This window comes from Zingiber officinale, chromosome 6A (assembly GCF_018446385.1).
Source record: "Zingiber officinale cultivar Zhangliang chromosome 6A, Zo_v1.1, whole genome shotgun sequence".
Lineage (NCBI taxonomy): Eukaryota > Viridiplantae > Streptophyta > Magnoliopsida > Zingiberales > Zingiberaceae > Zingiber > Zingiber officinale.
In genome coordinates, this window is record NC_055997.1 from 24384696 (window position 1) to 24406914 (window position 22219).

Consider the following 22219-nt stretch of genomic DNA (forward strand, 5'->3'; position numbering starts at 1 on the left):
GCGGATCACTAGATCAAACTTCTATTTTGGATGATTATAGGAAATTAATTAGGAGCGTGCGATCTTCCCCATCGGAAGGGATACAATCTTGTTTAATGGACTAAGTATCAAGTAATGGTATACACTTAGACACATTTAATAGTATCCTCTCCATCAGATTCACTGCTATTATTTGTGTGACCGAAGGAAAACCAACTATTAATTTTATTTTTCATAAAGTTAGGTTGACAAAAATAAAATTAATGGTAAAACCTCCTCTTACAAATGTTTGATTTTGTATACATCCACACTATCGTGGCATGCAAAATTCATGGTGATTTGAGGTGTTGGTAAATTTAAATAATATTATTTGAGGAATCAATGTTATTTTAAATTTAGAGTCCTGACCAAAGTTTATTTTGTGATTCTTAGGATGAGTTTCAATCCACTGGCCATTATACTGAAAGAGAACAAACTTACTAGTCCCAATTATATAGATTGGAAAAGAAACCTGGACATTGTTCTTACTGTTGAAGGCTATAAGTTTGAACTGTTAGATGTCTTCCCTAATGTGCCTAATAGTGATTCTAGTGAAGAGGAGATTGAGTATCATAAGAAGTGGATAAAAGCAGATGAGATGACACGGTGCTACATTTTGGCTTCGATGTCAAATGTGCTGCAACATCAATATCAGGACTTACCAACTGCCTATGATGTAACGCCCGCCCTCCCACTGCTTAAGAGGGATGGGGTTACTTACAGTCATATGTGCATGCATACATATAAAATCATGGCAGCGGAAACAGTTATTTATTTGTTTTTTTCTATACTAATCATCATGCTTATCATATTGAACATGTAGACATACTAGTATTCATATACTGTCAAAGCATAAAGACAACACATGGTTCCTATGCAAACTTAGAACATAAAAGCATAAAGCAGTTTTCTTCCACCGTGCCATTGTCACACACACTCTTGCCCTTCCTGCTGCTCCTCTTAGTTTAGCTATTCCTTTCCTTTTTCTGCAGTACAAGGAAACATAAAAACTATAAGCCCATAGGCTTAGTAACATGTTCATTTGGTAAATCATAACATAACATGTGAGAGCATAAGCATAAAGTCATATCATGACATGTGAGAGCATAAACATAAAGTCATATCATATCATGTGAGAGCATAAACATAAAGTCATATCATTTCATGTGAGAGTATAAGATCATATCATAGCATGTGAGCATAATCTTAAAGTAGTAACATGATCATATAAGAATCATAAACATATTTTCAAGAGCATCTTAAGTAAGCATAAAGGAAACCATATAACATGAACTTGTAGATGCAAGATGTTCTTTTGAAAATATGTATCATGAAATGAGTATATGCAAGATGTCCTTTTGAAAACATATATCATATACATACTTAAACATAATATCAACATGAGGGCCCGGCTTGTACCACATACATACATAAATGCGCGCATCCTAAATAGATCCAAGGTAGCTAATCTTGAACCTACTAGGAACTATGCCCGTTTCATAGACCATCGGCCTAGGGGCAACTTAGGAGCCCATCCCTTTTACTAGGCCCGTTTCATAGACCATCGACCTAGGGGCGCTTATGGAGCCCACCCTTGGTACAAGCCATACAAAAGTAAAATAGCATATCATGTTTCTTATCATATCATATCATATCATATCATGTTTCTTGTCATATCATGGCGTATCATATTTTTGTCATATCATGAATAGAGCTCTTAATCCCAACTTAAGGGAAGCATCTCTTTGTCATATCATGAAGAGTGCTCTTGATCCCAACTTAAGGGAAGCATCTCTTAGACTTTTCATCTTACATAAGCCTTTCATAAACATATCATGATAGCATGAGGTGAACATAACATAAGCATATCATAAGGAATCATAACATGATGACATAAGTGCACATATAACATAAGCATATCATAAGGAATCATAACATGATGGCATAAGTGCACATAACATAAAGCATATCATAAGGAATCATAACATGATGGCATAAGTGCACACAACATTTAACATATAACATACAACATGGTGACCTAAAGCCCATAGCACATCATAAGGAGTCATTATCATGCATGGTTGGGGTTTTGATCTTCCTACAAACCCTAACTCATTCTTGGCCAAAACCTAAAGGTGAGGTTCCAACTTTTCAATACAACATGTAGCATGGAAACTTAAACTAACAACATGTAAAAGATCATACATCATGAAGAAGCATAAACAAGCATGGTTAGATTTCAAAACTTTGTTCTAAGTCTCAAATTCAACCTTGGCCGAAACATAAAGGTGAGGTTTTAAACTTTTAAATACAACATGAAGCATGAAACTTAAACCAACCATATATTAGAGATCATACATCATGAGGAAGCATATACAAGCATAGTTAGGTTACAAAATTTTTCCCTAAGCCTTTCATCCATTCTTGGCCGAAACCTAAAGGTAAGGTTTTAAACTTTTAAATACAACATGAAGCATGAAACTTAAACTAACCATATATTAAAGATCATACATCATAAGGAAGCATATACAAGCATAGTTAGGTTTCAAAACTTTTCCCTAAGCCTTTCATCCATTCTTGGCCGAAACCTAAAGGTAAGGTTTTAAACTTTTAAATACAATATGAAGCATGAAACTTAAACCAACCATATATTAAAGATCATACATCATAAGGAAGCATATACAAGCATGATTAGATTTCAAAACCTTGCCCTAGACCTTGTATCTCAACTTGGCCGAAACTTCAAGGTAGGGTTTCTAAACTTTTAATACCACATGAAGCATAAAACTCTTAACTAACAACATATAAGAGATCATGTATCATGAAGGAGCATAAACAAGCATGTTTTCCTTTCAAAACTTTGCCCTAGACCTTGTATCTCAACTTGGCTGAAACTTCAAGGTAGGGTTTCTAAACTTTTAATACCACATGAAGCATAAAACTCTTAACTAACAACATATAAGAGATCATGTATCATGAAGGAGCATAAACAAGCATGTTTTTATTTCAAAACTTATCATGGCCGAACCCTAAGTTTCTTTTCAAAACATTTTAAGCATAGAAAACGTAGGAGGCTACTTGTACTGCAGGTGAGGGGGGATACTTACTTCCTCTCGCTTAATTCTCTAAGAGAAGTAACCTTGCTTGTGAAACTTTCCTAGAGAAGAATTCTTTTAGCTTGGTCTCGGTAATGGTGAGAAGAGGGAGCTTGGTTTCGGTGGGGAGGAGGAGGGAGGAGGAAGAGAGAAGAAAATGAAATTTTCTCTTTCCTTTTCTCCTTTTATTCCAAATGAAAGGAAGAAGGAAAAATGAACTTTTCCTTCCCTTTTCTTTTACTGATCCTAAATGAAGGGAGAAAGCAAAACTCTCTTTTCATTGTAATAAGAAGAAGGAAACTTGGACTTCTCCTTCTTAGTGAAGAGAGCCTTCACTTTCCTTACCTTTAATCATAATTTCCCTCTTTTCATAACAGCACACCCCTGCTTGGGCTACTGGTTATAACATGGAACCACTTACTAAGAGGTCCAAGGTTCAATCCTTGGTCATGCCTCTTTTTGGTTCTTCTTCTTTTTTTTTTTTTTAAAGAAGAGTCCACATGAAACCTATTTAACCATGCATAAATTCATGTAAAATTTCTAGGGATCCTATGGGTGTTACAATCCCCCATGCCTCATAAAAGTTCGTCCTTGAACTTAAAATAGCTCTGGGTAACTAAGGTGGCCTAGGACTTCCTGTTGAGTGCGTCAGCCACTTTGTTCACCTTTCCCGGATGGTAGAAAATCTCGCAGTCATAGTCCTTGACTAGCTCAAGCCATCTACGTTGTCTCATGTTTAGGTTCTTCTGTGTGAAGAAATATTTTAGACTCTGGTGATCTGTATAAATCTTACACTGTGCTCCATATAGATAATGACTCCATATCTTGAGAGCAAAGACCACGGCTGCTAGCTCTAAATCATGAGTGGGGTAAATTCTTTCATGTTCTTTGAGTTGCCTAGAGGCATAGGCAATGACCTTGCCATTCTGCATGAGTACAGCTCCGAGTCCTAATCTAGAAGCGTCGCTGTACATATCGAACCCTTCGTTACCTTCCAAAAGAGTGAGAATTGGAGCACTGGTCAGTCTCCTTTTCAATTCTGTGAAACTCTTCTCGCAATCGTCTGCCCATTCGTACTTTTTATTCTTCCGGGTGAGAGCTGTCATAGGGGCTGCAATTCTGGAGAAACCCTCTACGAACTTTCGGTAATAGCCTGCTAGCCCGAGAAAGCTTCTGATCTCACTAGCATTCTTTGGCCTTTTCCAGTTACTCACAGCTTCAATTTTGATTGGGTCTACCATCACTCCGTCTTTAGAGATAACATGACCCAAAAATGATACTCGATCGAGCTAAAACTCGTATTTGGAAAATTTCGCATACAGCTGCTTCTCCTGAAGAATTCGTAAAACTATGTTCAGGTGTTCAGCATACTCCGCTTGGGTTCTCGAATAGATGAGGATATCATCGATGAAGACGATCATAAATTTGTCGAGAAATGCTGAGAATACCCGATTCATCAGGTCCATAAACAAGGCAGGAGCATTCGTCACTCCGAAGGGCATAACTACAAACTCATAGTGTTCGTATCTTGTTCGGAAAGCCGTCTTTGGTATATCATCCCGTTTCACTTTTACTTGATGATAGCTAGACCTCAGGTCAATTTTAGAGAAGACGGTGGCACCCTTTAACCAGTCAAACAGGTCGTCAATCCGTGGTAGAGGGTACCGGTTCTTGATCGTCACTTTATTTAGTGCTCGGTAGTATATGCACATTCGTATAGACCCATCTTTTTTCTTCACAAACAGTACTAGAGCTCCCCATGGGAAGTGACTAGAGCGGATAAGTCTCTTGTCGAGTAACTCTCGTAGTTGTTCCTGAAGTTCCTTCAATTCAGCCGGCGCCATACGGTAAGGTGCTTTAGAGATCGGTTTAGTACCCGGAATCAATTCGATCTCAAATTCGATTTCTCTATCTGGGGCTAACCTTGGTAGTTCGTCGGGAAATACCTCTGGGTAATTGCATACAACTCTAACATCTTTCAGCTTCAGTTCCTCTGCTTGACTTGTATCAACCACATGTGTTAGAAACCCAGTGCATCCGTTGTCCAACATCTTCCGTGCCTTTAAGGCTGATAAGAATTTCTTAATTTCTTTCCTTGTCTCTCCAATAAATTTGAATGTCGGCTCTGCTTCTGGCTGGAAGACCACTTTTCTCTTACGACACTCTATCGAAGCACCGTACTTGCTCAGGAAATCCATGCCCAATATACTATCATAATCCTGCATGTTGAGCACTATCAGATCACAGTAAAGTTCCTTGTCTGTGATTCTGATGGGCGCGGCTCGCAACATATGAGTAGATGGCATTACCTCTCCCGAAGGGAGGGTCGTTAAGAATTTGCAGTCTAAAACTTGTGGCGGCATGTCTATCTTCCTTGTGAACGGTGTAGAGATGAACGAGTGTGTTGGCCCAGTATCAAATAATACAGTAGCATGCTGACTGAAAATAAATATCTGACCTGTGACAATGGTAGAAGCATTCGCCACATCTTCCTTGGTGAGGGAGAAAGTTCTGACATTCGTCGTAACTGGCGGGGCCTCCAATCTCCCTTGGCTTATCTGAGGACCTTCTATCGCAGCTTGCATCAGGTGTAGCTATGGGGGAGCACCTCTGTTCTGGACATACTGCTGAGGAGGTGTCTGACTCTGGGTAGGACAGTTTCTGGCCATATGTCCTTCCAATCCATAGTTGTAGCACTTATTTGTGCCCATACGACATTTTCCCTGATGCTTCTCCCCATATGTGGTACACTGAGGGAACGTAGGTTGCTTGTTTGCTGGACCACCCTTAGAGTCGTTCCATTACTTTCTCTTTCCACTGTGGTTTTCTTTCCAGTTGGCTTTGGTGTTTTGAGATTTTTGTCCTCCCAGCTGGGCTTGACTTTTGCCCTCGTTCAGCTCCTTCAAGTAGTGTTCGGTGATCAGGGCACTGCTGATTAGCTTTTTGGCAGTCTGCGGTCTATTAACTCCACCGGCCACATTCAGAGCTATCTCGGGTCTGAGCATCTTCAGCATAAGTCTAACCCTTTCTCTTTCTGTGCTGACCAACTCTGGGCATAGGCGCGCTAGACGGTTGAATCTCTTCATAGCTGCATTAACTGAGAGGTCACCTTTTCGGAACTCGGTGAACTCATCGTAGTGCTTGTTTGTGACACGCATGTGGAAGAATTCCTCGAAGAATTCAGTCTCAAAGTCCGTCCATCCCATTTGGTTTACTTGTCTCTTTGCTTTAACTCGGTCTCACCACATTCTGGCATCGCCCGTAAGGCAGAACGATGCACACTTGACTTTCTCGTGTTCAGGCTAGCTAATAGCTCCACTATGCTCTCCACAGTCTTGAACTAGGCTTGGGCATCCCATGGCTCACAGTTACCAGAGAAAGCTTCCGGCTTCAGCCTCTGCCACTGAATCAGATACGCCTCTTGGCGAACCACTAGGGCTGGGCCTACCGGTGGTACAGGTGCCGGTGGCACTGGTGCAGCCGCAGGTATGACTGACATCGCATTTTGATTCCCTGGTGGGGTAGCAGGGTTCCCTTGCTGATTCATTAGAGTATTTATTATTTACTGCTGTTATATGACCTGACGCTGAAGTTCAGTGACTACATGCATCAGATCAGGTGGAGGTACTGTCTCATTGGCTCTAGTATTGCGTCTTCTAGCCATGCTTATCTTCATGAATGACAACAAGGCTACCATAAGTTATTATTATTCCTAATCTACCATCATGCATACTTAAACTAAAACTGTAACTTATCATAATTAAAAATGGAGTAGACATGCATACTTAAATTAAAGCATTCCTTATCATACATAAAAAAAAAATAGAGTAGGCATAGATATTCTTACTTGGAGCGGCAGGATGTAGGCTTTGTTGGAGCACTCTTTCTCAAGACATTACTCATTGTTGATATTTGATTAAATTAGTTTAAGTTGAGTATTAATTGTGATCTAACATAAGTATTGAGTGAGCAGATATGAAGAGAAGACCAAGTATGAAGACTTGGCAAGGAAAGTTCCGGAGGTGCGATCTATTGGCATAATAGAGACTTAGCATGACAAAGCCAAAGGTAGCCCTTGAAGGCAAGTGCAAGGATGAGGAGTCATGGAGACGGAAGCATCTTAAGGACGCAAGGCTGAGGGAAGGTGCTTGGAGGCATGAAGTCTAAGTTAAGGAAGTAATTCAAGTGTATAAAATAATGTATATCTGAAACTGTACGTTTGTTGTAAATTTCAAAGATATAAGGTACCAGTCGACTGGTGCCCACACCAGTCGACTGATACCAAGACACAGAATGAACAGAAGGTCGGCAGACAGATTGGAGTCAAGCACCAATCGACTGGTACTAGTACCAGTCGACTGGTAGATGACCGTTATGAAGTGGCGGCTCAAAATCTCATCAAATCTTTAGTGCCGTTGAAGCCCATCAGTCGACTGATATGTATACCAGTCGACTGATGTCGGGAAAACTATAAAAGCAACTGTTAGAGCTTGGAGAAAGTACTACTGTTCAAAAACTGAAAAAGTGCTCATCAAGTGATCTTCAAGTCCACAGATATTCACTCTCTTCCTTCTGATCCTAATCTTCATTTTGTAAAGAGGAAGAGGAAATTGTGCAAGGGTTTCTCCACCTTCGATTGTGATTCAAGAAGGAGAAGTTTATAGAGGAGCTTGATTGTGTGGGTGTGTGCCTTGGATTAGTCACCTCAAGGAGGTGGAGACCAAGTAAACCAAGGAGTTAGCATTGTTCTCTTGTTTTCTTGTATTTTCTTTATCTCTATTTGCTTCCGCTAACAAGATTGTAGGAGAAATCGAAGAAAGGCTATTCACCCCCCCCCCCTCTAGCCAATAGCAAAGGTCCTATCAATTGGTATCAGAGCGAGGTTCACATCGGAAGACCTCACCGTCAACCGAAGCATCAAAATGACATTTCAAGAGGGATATAGCACCGCAAGGCCACCCTTCTTTGATGACAACGACTTTGCATATTGGAAAGGTAGGATGGAGTATTATTTAATGAATGACATTGAAAATTGGTTTAGTGTTGTAGTTGGATTCGAGATGCCAAAGGATGGGTCGGGAGCTCCTCTTTCAACCAAGAATTGGACAAAAGAGATGGCAAAGAAGGTTTAAGCAAATGCAAAGGCTACAACAACCCTACAATGTGGACTCTCAAAGGAGCAACTAAGCAAAGTAGGACCATTCAACTCCGCCAAAGAGCTTTGGGAAAAACTCATTGAGTTAAATGAAGGATCAAGCGAATCAAGGAGAGCCAAGAGAGATCTCTTGTTGGGGTAACTTCAAACTTTCACTATGAAGTCCAATGAGACCGTGAGTTAAATGCACGGTAGATTCAAGGAGATAGTGAATGGACTTCATGTAATAGGTGAGAAAATTGACAATCGAGACTTAGTAAGGTATGTTCTCCAATCCTTTCCTAGAACCACCTTATGGGCATCAATGGTTGATGCATATAAGGTCTCTAGAGATCTTTCTTTAGTTAAGCTTGATGAATTGTTTTGTGAGTTTGAACTACATGAACAAGCTAATGTGGTTTCAAAAGAGAAAGGTATGACTCTTGTTGTAGAAAAGAAGGAAAAGAAAAAGAAGAAAGAAAAGAAGGTGGAATCCTCATCATCCGAATCCGAGCAAGAATCATCGGATAGTGATGATGAAATGTCCGCAAGTGAAGTGGCACATTATGCCAAGAAGATGATGGGAAGATCAAGGAAATTCACAAGGAAGGATGTGAAGAGAATGTTCCAACCCTCAAAAGGTAAAAGTAATCAAAGTTCAAGTTTTAACCCTAATGTCATTTGTTATGGATGTAATAAGAAAGGACACATCAATCCAAATTGCCCGGAATTAAAGAAGAAAGAAGAAAAGGAGAAGAAGAAGGAGAAAAAGAAGAAGGAAGCCATGGTGGCCCAAGCTACATGGGATACACCAAGCATTGACTCATCGGATGAAGATGAGTTATGCCATGTTACTCGACATATGGCATTTATGGCTTTTGAATATGACAAAGAAGAGTCAAGTCAAGAAGAAGTGTCAAGTGAAGAGGATTCATCAAATGAAGAGTCATCAAGTGAGGAATCATCGTCAAGTGATGATGATGAGGTAAAAGAATCTTCCAAAGTAGAATTTCTCTATAAAACTATTGCTCACCTCAAAATGCTTTCGTCAAATCACAATCTAAGGTAAAAACCTTGAAGGGAAAGCTTAGGACCATTAAAGTTGATGCATGCATGTCTAGTGAGTCAAATGTGCTCAAGGAAGAAAATGAGAAATTGAAGAATGATGTGATTGAATTAAGAGCATGTTTAGAAAAATTCACAAATTGATCCAAGTATCTAGATATGATCATTAGAGATCAAAGAGCTGTTTACAACAAAGCCGGAATAGGATATAGACCTAAGGAAAAGGAAGTTGCATATATATCTCTAATCAATGGTACTAGAAATGATGCACTTAAGAACAAAGTTATGAAAAATCTTAAAGGGAAGGTAAAACAAGCTTGGGTGCCTAAGAAATATTTGAATGATATTTCTAAATCTAGTGCATGGGTACCAAAAAGTTATGTGTTTTATGTTTCTTAGGTAGAGGAGAAGAAGGATGCAAGTATGTGGATTGTGGATAGAGATTGCTCAAGACATATGACCGGTGATATGAGCAAGTTCTCTATAATAAATTATATAAAGAAGGGAACGGTATCATTTGGGAATAATGGAAAGCTCAAGATTATAGGTAAAGGTACAATTGAGGTATCATTTAAAATTACCATTCATAAAGTCCTATTGGTTAAAAGTATGGGGTTTAATTTGCTTAGTGTTAGCCAATTATGTGATACCGGATATAATGTGGAGTTTCATCCCGATAAATGTTTAGTTAAGCACAAAAATCTTGGGAATGTTGTGCTAAAAGGATTTAGAAAAGCAAATCTTTATTATATTGATCTTTCATATGCTTCTAATCCTCCTATTAAGTGTTTGATATCAAAAGAAGAGGAAGGATGGTTATGGCATAGAAGACTTGGACATATCAACATGAGAAACATAGCCAAGGTAGCCAAGATGGATCTGGTAGAGGGACTACCAAAGATCAAGTACATCAAGGACAAATTGTGCGATACATGTCAAGAGGGTAAGCAATCAAGGTCATCATACAAAGGTAAAACCTTAACTAGCACTTCATTACCTTTAGAATTATTGCATTTGGATCTTTTTGATTGTCATAGAATACCTTCTTTGGTAGGTAACAAATATTGTTTGGTGATAGTAGATGATTACTCTAGATATTCTTGGGTTTATTTCTTGAAACATAAGGGAGAAACTTTAGAAACAATTATGGGATTTACCAAGAGGGTAGAAAATGAACAGAACCTCAAAATTGATAGAATTAGGAGTGATCATGGTAGAGAGTTTGAGAATTTGAACTTTTCTAAGTTTTGTCTAGAAAATGGCTACAAGCATGAATTCTCTTGTCCAAGAACACCTCACAAAATGGTGTAGTGGAGAGGAAAAATCGAGCTTTACAAGAGGCGGCTAGAACCATGCTCAATGCATACTCCTTACCAAGCTATTTGTGGGCCGAAGCGGTTAATACCGCTTGTTACATTCAAAACCGTGTCTTGATTCACAAGTTTTTAGGGAAAACACCTTTTGAATTATGGAATGGCAAAATCCCTACAATTCACGATTTTAAAGTCTTTGGTTGTAAGGTTTATATTCTTAATACCAAAGATGACTTAGGAAAATTTGAGGCCAAGTCCAATGAGGGAATTCTAGTTGGATAGTCATCTACTAGTAGAGGATATAGAGTATACAATAAAAGAACTTAAACCGTTGAGGAATCATCCAATGTTGAGTTTGATGAGTCCACTAAGACTTATCCTAGGAAGTTCTCTATTGACAAGGATATAATTGAACATAACCAAACCATTACTCAAGAAATGCAAAATCCACAGTTAGGGGGTATTGATCAAGGGGGAGGAAGAGATGGTTCGGATGATGAAAGAAACAATGTAAACAATGACCCTTCCAAAGATGATGATTCGATTACCTCAAGGACCTTAAGGCATCATCAAGATCATCCTATTAATCAAGTAGTTGGAGATGTTGCACAAGGGGTAAGGACTAGATCATACTTTAGAGATCACACTAGTCAAATTGCTCTAATATCACAACTTGAACCAAAAACAATTGATGACGCTTTACTTGATACGGATTGGATTCTAGCAATGCAAGAAGAGTTGAATCAATTTGAAAGAAGTGATGTATGGGAGTTGGTTCCAAGACCAAATGATAGTACAATTGTCACAACAAAATGGGTCTTTAGAAACAAGTTGGATGATCAAGGGAGAGTCACTAGGAATAAGGCTAGGTTGGTAGCTAGGGGTTTCAATCAAGTAGAAGGACTTGATTATGATGAAACATATGCTCCGGTAGCCCGATTAGAGTCCATCCGAATATTATTAGGATATGCCGCTTACATGGGTTTTAAACTTCACCAAATGGATGTAAAATCGGCTTTCTTAAATGGGTTCATTAAGGAAGAAGTTTATGTAGAGCAACCACTCGGATTTGAAAATATAGATTGCCTAAACCATGTTTATAAGCTTAAGAAAGCATTATATGGGTTAAAACAAGCTCCCCGGGCTTGGTATGAGAGATTTTTCATCTTTTTTAATTTCTAAGGGCTTTAGGAGGGGAACAATTGATCCAACATTGTTTTTAAAGTCTAAAGATGGAGACATTTTCGTTGCCCAAGTCTATGTTGATGACATCATTTTTGGCTCAACAAATAATGACATTCTTCATGATTTTATCAAACACATGGAAAGTGAGTTTGAAATGAGTCTAATTGGAGAATTGAGTTTCTTTTGGGGATTACAAGTTAAACAAACTAATGAGGGAACCTATGTTTACTAATCCAAATTTGCTAAAGAACTTATCAAGAAATTTGGGTTGGAAAATGCTAAAGGAGCAACTACCCCTATGGGGACAAACACCAAGATAGATAGTAATCAAGAAGGAAAATTAGTGGACCCAAAGCAATATAGGAGCATGATTGGTAGTTTGTTATACCTAACCGCTAGTAGACCGGATATATTATTCGCTGTAGGAATGTGTGCAAGATACCAATCATGTGCTAAAGAGTCACATTTACTAGCGGTAAAAAGAAATTTGAGATACATCAAGCGTACTCTTAATGTGGGACTTTGGTATCCTAGAACTAGAAATTTTGACTTAATTGGGTATACCAATTCCGATTATGCGGGTTGCAAATTGGATAGAAAGAGTACTAGCGGTGGATGCCAATTTCTTCGACCTTCTCTTGTAAGTTGGAGTAGTCGAAAACAACCTTGTGTGGCATTGTCCACAACCGAGGCCGAGTATGTGGCAATGGGTGGTTGTGTAGCCCAATTGCTTTGGATGATGCATACCTTAGAGGATTATGAGCTACATTATTCCAAGGTCAAGGTCTTATGTGATAATGTGAGTACCATTAATTTAACCAAAAATCTGGTACATCACTCTAAAACAAAGCACATTGAGGTAAAACACCACTTCATTAGAGATCATGTGGCAAGAGGAGATATTGAACTACTTTATGTTGAATCCAAATCTAATCTTGCTGATATTTTTACCAAACCTTTACCTGAAGCGGAGTTTATCTCTATTAGAAGAGAGCTTGGTCTGTGCCTTGTAGAATAATAGATTTAGCTTTTCATGATCCCATAAATTTAAAAGGTAACTACATACTTGAATGTATCTCACAAAGACCTAGGATGACTTGCTTGTATTTAGACATCATGTGAGATATTAAAAAGATGCATTTGGTTCACCATATTAGTTATGATGCATTATTTTGAGCCAATATGACATCTAGTCACATTTATCCTTAATTGGACCAATCATTGGGAAGGCTTGTGCAAAATTAATGTGTACATAGCTCTTTGAACATGATTGGATATTTCCTTAAAAGATACAAGTATCATACCCTATTGTATGCAATTCAAGCTGACATGGCAAAATACCATATAAACACATGCAAGAAAGGAACTTTGTCCTAATATAGGTACAGCAACTATTGGAAAGTCCTAGTTGGAACTTTCACTCAAGAATATACTACATAATCTAACTAGTTTTGAAGCTTGTGTCAATCTTGGGATCTATGATAGACATACTTTTTTTGTATATTTTTCCCAAGTAACCATGATTCAAATAGACCTCTCCGCAAAATTTGAGATTTTTTTGAGGTCTGTAGAATTATTAGCAAGTTTCTGAAATTCGGGTCAGAATGGGCTAATATTGGTATCAGTCGACTGGTAACAGTAAATTTTTCAAACAGAATGGTTCTGTATGTTTCTATTTTAGGTACCAGTCGACTGATATGTACATCAGTCGACTGGTCCTCGCGTCTTTATATCTTTCCGTGCGGCAGGTGGCTCGATGGAAATCCTAGTTCCTTCCGCTGCCTGCTGTCGCCTGCGTTCCAGAGCGGCTCGTCGACGTCTCTTGTCTTCTCCGGCCTCCTAAACCTCATCTTCTTCCTTGATCTGCCCTTATCTTCCCTCTTTGCCCATTTTGTTTCTCCTGTTGCCTCTCAACGACAGTCCTCTTCCCTCTTTGCTCACCACGACTGCTTCTTAGCTATGGAACGAAGGTAATTCCTCTCAAACATTTTCCTCAAGTTCAGTTGTGATCTAAACCCTAATACTTTGTTCTTTTATGTTTGTTCTTGCTGTGCTCTTTTCATTTGGGGCTGCATTTGGATCATATGCATTGCATTACTACATTTAGGGTTAGGCAAAAACGCAGGGCTGGTGAGGGGACCTCCCGGCAGTCCGCTCCCGTTCCCTTGGCGGATCGATTTCGTTCCGAAGCCGCACGACAACGGTTCGCGAGCACTGATTTCGCTATGATGCCCTGTCGGTATCTGAATTAGACTTACTTTACTGAGATTGTACCAGATTTCATGGACACTATTCTATACTTTGGGTTGGATAAGTTAGTGCATTGCATGCATATGGTAAATCTGGATTTGTGTAAGGAATTCTACAACAATCTGCATCCTAGTGCTATCGGAGGCCGTGCATGGGTGTCTCGTGTAGGTGGTGTCGACATTGAGTTCACTCCGAGCCTTATAGTTATGGTATATTTGAAGGCCTAACTAAAACAAATTTTGCCAAATATCAAAAGGGGAGATTGTTGGAGCAATCTTGCTCAAGACATTCCTCATTGTTGATGTTTGATTAAATTAGTTTAAGTTGGGCATTAATTGTGATCTAACATAAGTATTGAGTGAGCAGATATGAAGAGAAGACCAAGTATGAAGACTTGGCAAGGAAAGTTTCGGAGGTGCGATCTATTGGCATAATAGAGACTTAGCATGACAAAGCCAAAGGTAGCCCTTGAAGGCAAGCGCAAGGATGAGGAGTCATGGAGACGGAAGCATCCTAAGGGCACAAGGTTGAGGGAAAGTGCTTGGAGGCATGAAGTCTAAGCTAAGGAAGTAATTCAAGTGTATAAAATAATGTATATCTGAAACTGTACGTTTGCTGTAAATTTCAAAGATATAAGGTACCAGTCTACTGGTGCCCACACCAGTCGACTGATACCAAGACACAGAATGAACAGAAGGTCGGCAGACAGATTGGAGTCAAGCACCAGTCAACTGGTACTAGTACCAGTCGACTGGTAGATGACCGTTATGAAGTGACGGCTCAAAATCTCATCAAATCTTTAGTGTCGTTAAAGCCCATCAGTCGACTTATATATATACCAGTCGACTGATGTCGGAAAAACTATAAAAGCAACTGTTAGAGCTTGGAGAAAGTACTACTGTTCAAAAACTGAAAAAGTGCTCATCAAGTGATTTTCAAGTCCACAGATATTCACTCTCTTCCTTCTGATCCTAATCTTCATTTTGTAAAGAGGAAGAGGAAATTGTGAAAGGGTTTCTCCACCTTCGATTGTGATTCGAGAAGGAGAATTTTATAGTGGAGCTTGATTGTGTGAGTGTGTGCCTTGGATTAGTCACCCCAAGGAGGTGGAGACCAAGTAAACCAAGGAGTTAGCATTGTTCTCTTGTTTTCTTTATCTCTATTTGCTTCCGCTAACAAGATTGTAGGAGAAATCAAAGAAAGGCTATTCACCCCCCCCCTCTAGCTAATAGCAAAGGTCCTATCAGGCTTGATGTGTGTGTAGTGGAAAGACAAACTTGGCTCTGATATCAAACTGTAATGCCCGCCCTCCCACTGCTTAAGAGGGAAGGGGTTACTTACAGTCATATGTGCATGCATACATATAAAATAATGGCAGCATAAACAGTTTTTTTTTTGTTTTTTTTCTACACTAATCATCATGCTTATCATATTGAACATGAATACTAGTATGTCTACATGTTCAATATGATAAGCATGATGATTAGTGTAGAAAAAAAAACAAAAAAAAAAACTATTTCTGCTACCATGATTTTATATGTATGCATGCACATATGACTGTAAGTAATTCTGTCCCTCCTAAGTAGTGGGAGGGCGGGCGTTACATATGACATGATGAACAATCTCAAGGAACTCTTCGGACAGCAGAATCGGGCTGCTAGGCAAGAGGCAATGAGAAAATTAATGACTGCCACCATGACAGAGGGTACACCCGTTAGGGATCATATCCTAAAGATGATGACTTACTTGAACGAGATACAAATCCTTGGAGCTGAAATCGATGGGGAAACCCAAGTCGATATTATTCTCCAGATGTTGCCCAAAAGTTTTGAGCAGTTCTGCCTAAACTACAATATGACTAAAAGGATGTATTCATTGGCAAACTACTACAGAACTTCATATAGCAGAAGGGTTATTTCGTCATAATTCTCAAATTCACTTTGCTGAAAATATTTCTACTTCTAAGTCGAAAAGCAAGAAGTAGAATAAACAAGCTGGCTCAGCAAAGAAAGTGAATCGATCTCTAAGTACTAGACCAAAAGCTGGAGTGAAGAAGACGAAAGGCAAGTGCTTCATCTGCGAGTGGGCTGGACATTGGAAGGCAAACTGTCCTCGTAGGAAAGAGAACAATAAATGTATATCTCATTCTCTAGTAGTTGAAACATGTTTAGTGGTGTTATCTACCAACACCTAGTGTGTAGATACGGGAGCCACTAATCATGTCTGCAACTCTTTGCAGGAGTTTCAGGAAACCCGACGACTATTTAAAGGAGAGATAACGTCTACATGGACAATGCTACTAATGTGGCGGCTATTGCAGTGAGAGACGTCTACTTATCATTTGATAGGAATAGAAGTTTGGTTTTAAGAAATTATCTTTATGTACCCAGTTTCAGAAATAATTTAATTTCAGTTTCTAAACTGTATTTGGATGGATATTCTATTTCTTTTAATAACAATGTGGTTATTAAGAGAAATAGGGTTATTAATCTATTCTGGTGCATTGGTTGGCAATTTATATACTTTAAATCCAATTTCTCCCACGAAGCAACAAATGGAAATTAATAACACATCTTCTAATTCTAATAAGAGAAAAGAACCTTTGGAAATGAACCAAACATATCTTTGGCATCTAAGGTTTGGTCATATTAACTTAAGTAGGATTCAATGGCTTATAGCTGATGGACTCTTGGGTTCATTAGTAGTGGAAAACCAAATTTAGTGAGTATGTGAAATGATTACGTTAATCCAAATAGGGTTTCCTAACCCTAATTGGGATTATGTCTGATTAATCAAATTATGGTAGATTGGCATGATTTATATTCTATGTTGCAAAGTTTTGATTCAATTTGTAGCAGACTCTAGGACTTGAAGATATTTAGTGCAACTTATATTAAAGGCGGGTACTTCTTCCTTGGCCTCTATAATTTATTAAACTAATTGTATGGATTATCTTGACTCCACTCATATTTTATCTATGTTTGATACTTATTTGATTGATCTTTGAGATGATCTCTTTATTGTCTATACAGTCTCACAATTTGATATTCCTATTCTATAGGGACACGTGTATGGTGTGTATAGTAAGAATTTGTATTAAGAATTTGTATGCTACATATTGTAGATGTTGGTAGACACATGTTGGGTCTTTTCATGCATATAGATACATGTGATTGATGGATCATATTTTTAGATATACATATATTGAGTGTCCGCATGTGTTTGCTATGTATTATTAGCGGTATCTTGTTGATTATACCTTTGTTATGTATGTATATGTGTTTGGTGTGTCCTATTAGAGGTATCTGGTTGATTATACCTATGTTGAGTGTTCACACATATCAAATGTATATTGTTGAAAGTATCATGTAATTATACCTATGTTGAGTGTTCACACATGTCAGATGTGTACTGTTATCATATTGATTATACCTATGTTGTGTGTGCATACATGTCGAGTGTATACTGTTGGAAGTATCATGTTGATTATTCTTGTATTGTGTGTGCATCGGATGTGTACTGTTAGAAGTATCATGTTGAATATTCCTGTATTGTGTGTGCGTCGAGTATGTACTGTTGAAGGTATCATATTAATTATACCCATGTTGTGTGTGCACACGTACCAAGTGTGTACTATTGGAGGTATCATGGTGATTATACCAGTGTGGTGTGTGCACAAGTATTTGATGTGTACTATTGGAGGATCATATTAATTATACCTATGTTGTGGTGTGCACACGTGACTGGAGTGTACTACAAGTGTTGTTAATTATTGTTTTTGTTATCTAATAGACATCTGTTGGATCTTATCATGCATATAGATATATGTGATTGATAGATTATATTTACAGATATACCTAGGTCTATCATGCTAGGTATGATTGTGTACTAGTGTATAAAGTCCGTATACTCCTGTTGATGTAGTTGGTTATTTAGTAAGTAACACTATACTATGTTGTTGTGCGAATCCTATCGACCAGGGCTCTCTCCCTTTGTAGGTTGAGGTTTGAGCCAGTCGGCAGTGATTGTTATACATCTGGAATTGCATGTTTCCTGTCGGCCAGGGCTCTTTCCCATTGTAGGTTGAGGTCTGAGCCAGTCGACAATGATTGTTATACATCTAGACTTGTATATATCCTATCAACTAGAGCTCTCTCCAATTGAGGGTTGAGGTTAGAGCCAGTCGATAGTGGTTGATATACCCTAAGTTGCCCACGAGTTATATGTGGTAGAGTGTTCTTGCGTAGCTTATAGCTAGATAGCTACATCTTGTCTGCCGAAGGGTTATTTATAGTAGAGTGTTCTCGCGTAGACAAGGACCTTGACATTTCAGACTGCCCATAGGTTATCTATGGTAGAGTGTTCTCGTATAGTCTCTATCTAGATAAATAGATATCTTGGTCATTTGTATTGCTTGTGGTGGACCATTTATACGGTATATTGCTTGTGATGGAGTGTTGCTCCCACATACGATGGATTGCTTGTGGTGGAGTGTTGCTCCCACATATGTTGTATTCATGTGATAGAGCACTGCTTTCACATTTGATGATTTATTACTGTTATATATATTGGCACATGTTTAGGTTTTGCGGTAACCATATTGCTTATGTTGCAGACGCATGTTGTATATATTTGAGATCTTACCATAATTCATACATGTGCATATATTATATATGGATATATTGTCATATATATTATTCAGGTGTTTTGAGCAGATCTGTTGTTGATCCCTAGTGATTTACTGATTGTTATACCATGCATATTAGACCGGTACTAGTATGTGTGGTATCATGTCATATATGATCATCTTCTTATTTCCCTACTGAGACTATTTATCTTTAATCGTCTTACACATTTATCCATGTACTACAATTTATCTATTATCCGCTGAGTTATCCGGACTCACTACCCCTTTTACTTGTTTTATTTCACCAGATAACAGGTAGATGTTGGAGAAGTTGCTTGAAGGATCTTGGCTGCCAGTCCCACACACATTTGAGATCAACTTTCCATGCTATTTCGTATTTCACTATTGGTACTTTATATTTGGTCTTGGTATTAAGTTATGTTGTTTTAGTTATGGTTTTGAGGCTTGTGACCACCTTTAATCGTTTTGGGTTGTTATTCTGGTGTAGGTCATGCCAACATGCGGCCAGTCTATTATCTTGTGTTGTCTTGTGTTTGTACAAACTGTGTAGGCTGTGTAGATTTATTTCCTTCCGTTGTACTTTTAATTCAGCCGTGTGGATTGCCTATATAATTGTGTGATTGTGATTATTTTTAGCTGTGTGGGTTGCATATACAACTGCATGATTGTGCCGTGTGGGATGTCATTTATTATACTTGTACATCCGAGTAGCTATGCATCCATGTTTCAATTATGATTGTTACAAGGGTGATTTTGTCTATTTGTCGGGTAGAGACTCCTTTGGGGCATGACATCTAATGCTCACTCCTCTCTTCTCTTATAAGTATACGTCCAAGTTGAAGATAAAGGATGAGGTGCTATGCGAAAGGTTTGCTCCCAAAGGCTGTGTGTCTTGGTAAAACCTCTAGTGAAGAGGAACATTCAACGACATGAGGGATTTGGTTTGTGAACTAATAAGGGTGATTCAATCTTATGATCGCTCTTTTGACAACTAGCTTGAAGAACACACATCTGTCGTCGTCAACCCACTATAAGTGTTTACGATTTACAGATTTTGTTTCTGTATTTTCATGCTTTATAATCTACATATTGCATTAGCAATCTCCTCCTTTAATAATCTTTCCTGTCACTTAAGCATCTCACTATAAACAAATATATTGATCAAATATCAAAACTCAATCCGAGTCAACTTGAATTAGTCAATTGGGCTTGGCCGACCTAGTTAACCTTGATTAGAAGACAATTGCACCAATATTTTTTCTTTTATGAAAAAAAATTTCATTTAAACTTATGTGGTTATGTATGGCTATAAATTATGAGAGGGTGAAGGGGAAAATGGAGTCCGGCTATCACTTGCTCTCTAAAGACAACGATGCTCTTTGTTGGAGGAAGGTGGGGACAGTCTTGGCCAAAAGTGATAACCATGTGAGAAGGAAGGGCATAGTTGATGGTGAGGTCATATGCATCCATGAGGGTGAAATTGGAAGAGCATTGTGTATACCACCCATTATCTTCAGCCATCACGAGGAAGGAGATGAGAAGAATGACAAGTGCGAGAACAGCGAAGAAGGAGAAGTAAAAACCTCAGGATTTTTTGAAAAACATTTATAGGGAGTTGTCAAAATCACCTATTCAACAGAGCTGTTATATTGTAATAGTAAAAAGGAAGGTTGCATTTTCAACCGCTAGATGGAGAAGAGAAAACAGTGGGTATGGTTAAAGGCATATGCTCATAATGACGAATACATACGTGACACCAAAAAAAAAAACCTACAGTAGTAACTGATTTGACAGGTAGTCATCTCGAAGATCAGTGCTTTTATCAAGGCAAACTTGGTTTTTTATGCAACCCTTTTTAAAGCACGACTAGCCCTAAGCTCACACGAATTTTTACAACTCGCTCAGGATGACAATAAGTAAAACAACTTGGCCAAAATTGTGTCTGATTAATTCAAGGCTCTGGGCAGAGCTAATATCGATAAGGTTTTATTCTGACTGATCTTAAGCATCTCCACCTAAATAGGTAATATTTGTTGTGGTCTGTCTTGTCTTAAAATCTAAACTTGAGTGGAAGTAAACTTAAGTGAACTTAAGATCGGTCGGCTACAAGGGTTGTCGTACCTAGCTAGAGATGCTTTATACCTTATAATCTGTTTAGCCTTAAGGGTAAGATGAATTCTACTCCAAAGGGGATTTGATAAGGTTGATTTTCCCCTAATTAAATTTTTGTTTTGTCCTGTCCAGATTTTTGCTCGGCTAGACTTACGTTATCATTAGTATACATAGGTTAAAGAAGGAAAAGCATAAATTACTAGATTCCTAAATTTGATAGTAAAGATAGCTAAATGAAAGTTAAGCTATATTCCTGGAAAATATTCACATATTCATCAACTAGAACAATGAAGGAAAAAATAAAGTAAATTCCAATAAATTTGGAAATAAGTCGGGCGGGTCTCTCTGGGTTATCCTTTTGCGATCTAGGAAGATGCTAGAGGGATCAGAAGTCAGATAACCACCTTCTTTTAATTGCTCCACGATACCCTCCGCTCCAAATAGAATTGCTTTGGCAAGAGAGTGGGTGACGGGTGCGTTAAACTCACATGTCAGAAAAAGGTTTTTTCCTTGTCTTGAACCTTTCGTCCTTGCCCTCTTGATAGCTTGCCAAGTTCGTCTGGGTAGTTGTTACTTCAAGTTGAGCGCTTGCTAAATCCGAGTGTAGAGAATCTCATTCAACACATTGAGCTATCAGCTCAGACTCTTTAGCGGCCAACTAAGCATTGTGCATAACTCGTAACTCCTACAGTTGAGCAGACAATTGTGAAATCTTTGCAGTTTGCTCATCTAGCTATATTTTCATTTTTGCTCGGAGAGTTGTTTGTGCTTAGAGTTTGTCTTCGGAGTTGTTCAGAGCAGTTCTCAATTTGGTCGCTTTTTCGAGTTCGGCTTTTGCAAGCCCTTGAGCCTCTTGGAGGTGAAGTTCTAATTCGCTTAGTCGTTTAGCGGATGCATGGAAGCTGCCTCAGAAAATTGTTGTGTTAGCGGCTCGTTTTCTTGAGTTAGGGTGTACAATTGTTGGGTCATGCCCATGCTCATTGCCCACTATTGAAAGATAAACATCAGTACGAACATCCTAATATGGGTACAGAACAGTAAATCAAATCACATTACCTTAGTTTGTGCATAGGAATAATCGTCTGCTAGATCCGTATGAGTAAGCTCGCTGAGTTGATTTCCTACGTCCTCTTAGACATTAGTTAAGCAACCCCCTAGCAGTATTTGAATAGTGGATGAAGGGGTCGATCTCGGGGAGACCACATCCTAGGCGAATGGTAAGGTGAAGGTGACCGATGATTGATAAGGCCGACTCGGTATAGTAATAGTGGTCTTTGCACAAGGAGATACAAAATATGCGGGCTATGAGAACCTGCCTGGTTGAGAAAGGACCTCATGTGTTGGGTTGGTTTGTACGGTTGGATTGACAGAGGGACAAATAGATAAGGTTCGTTCGAAA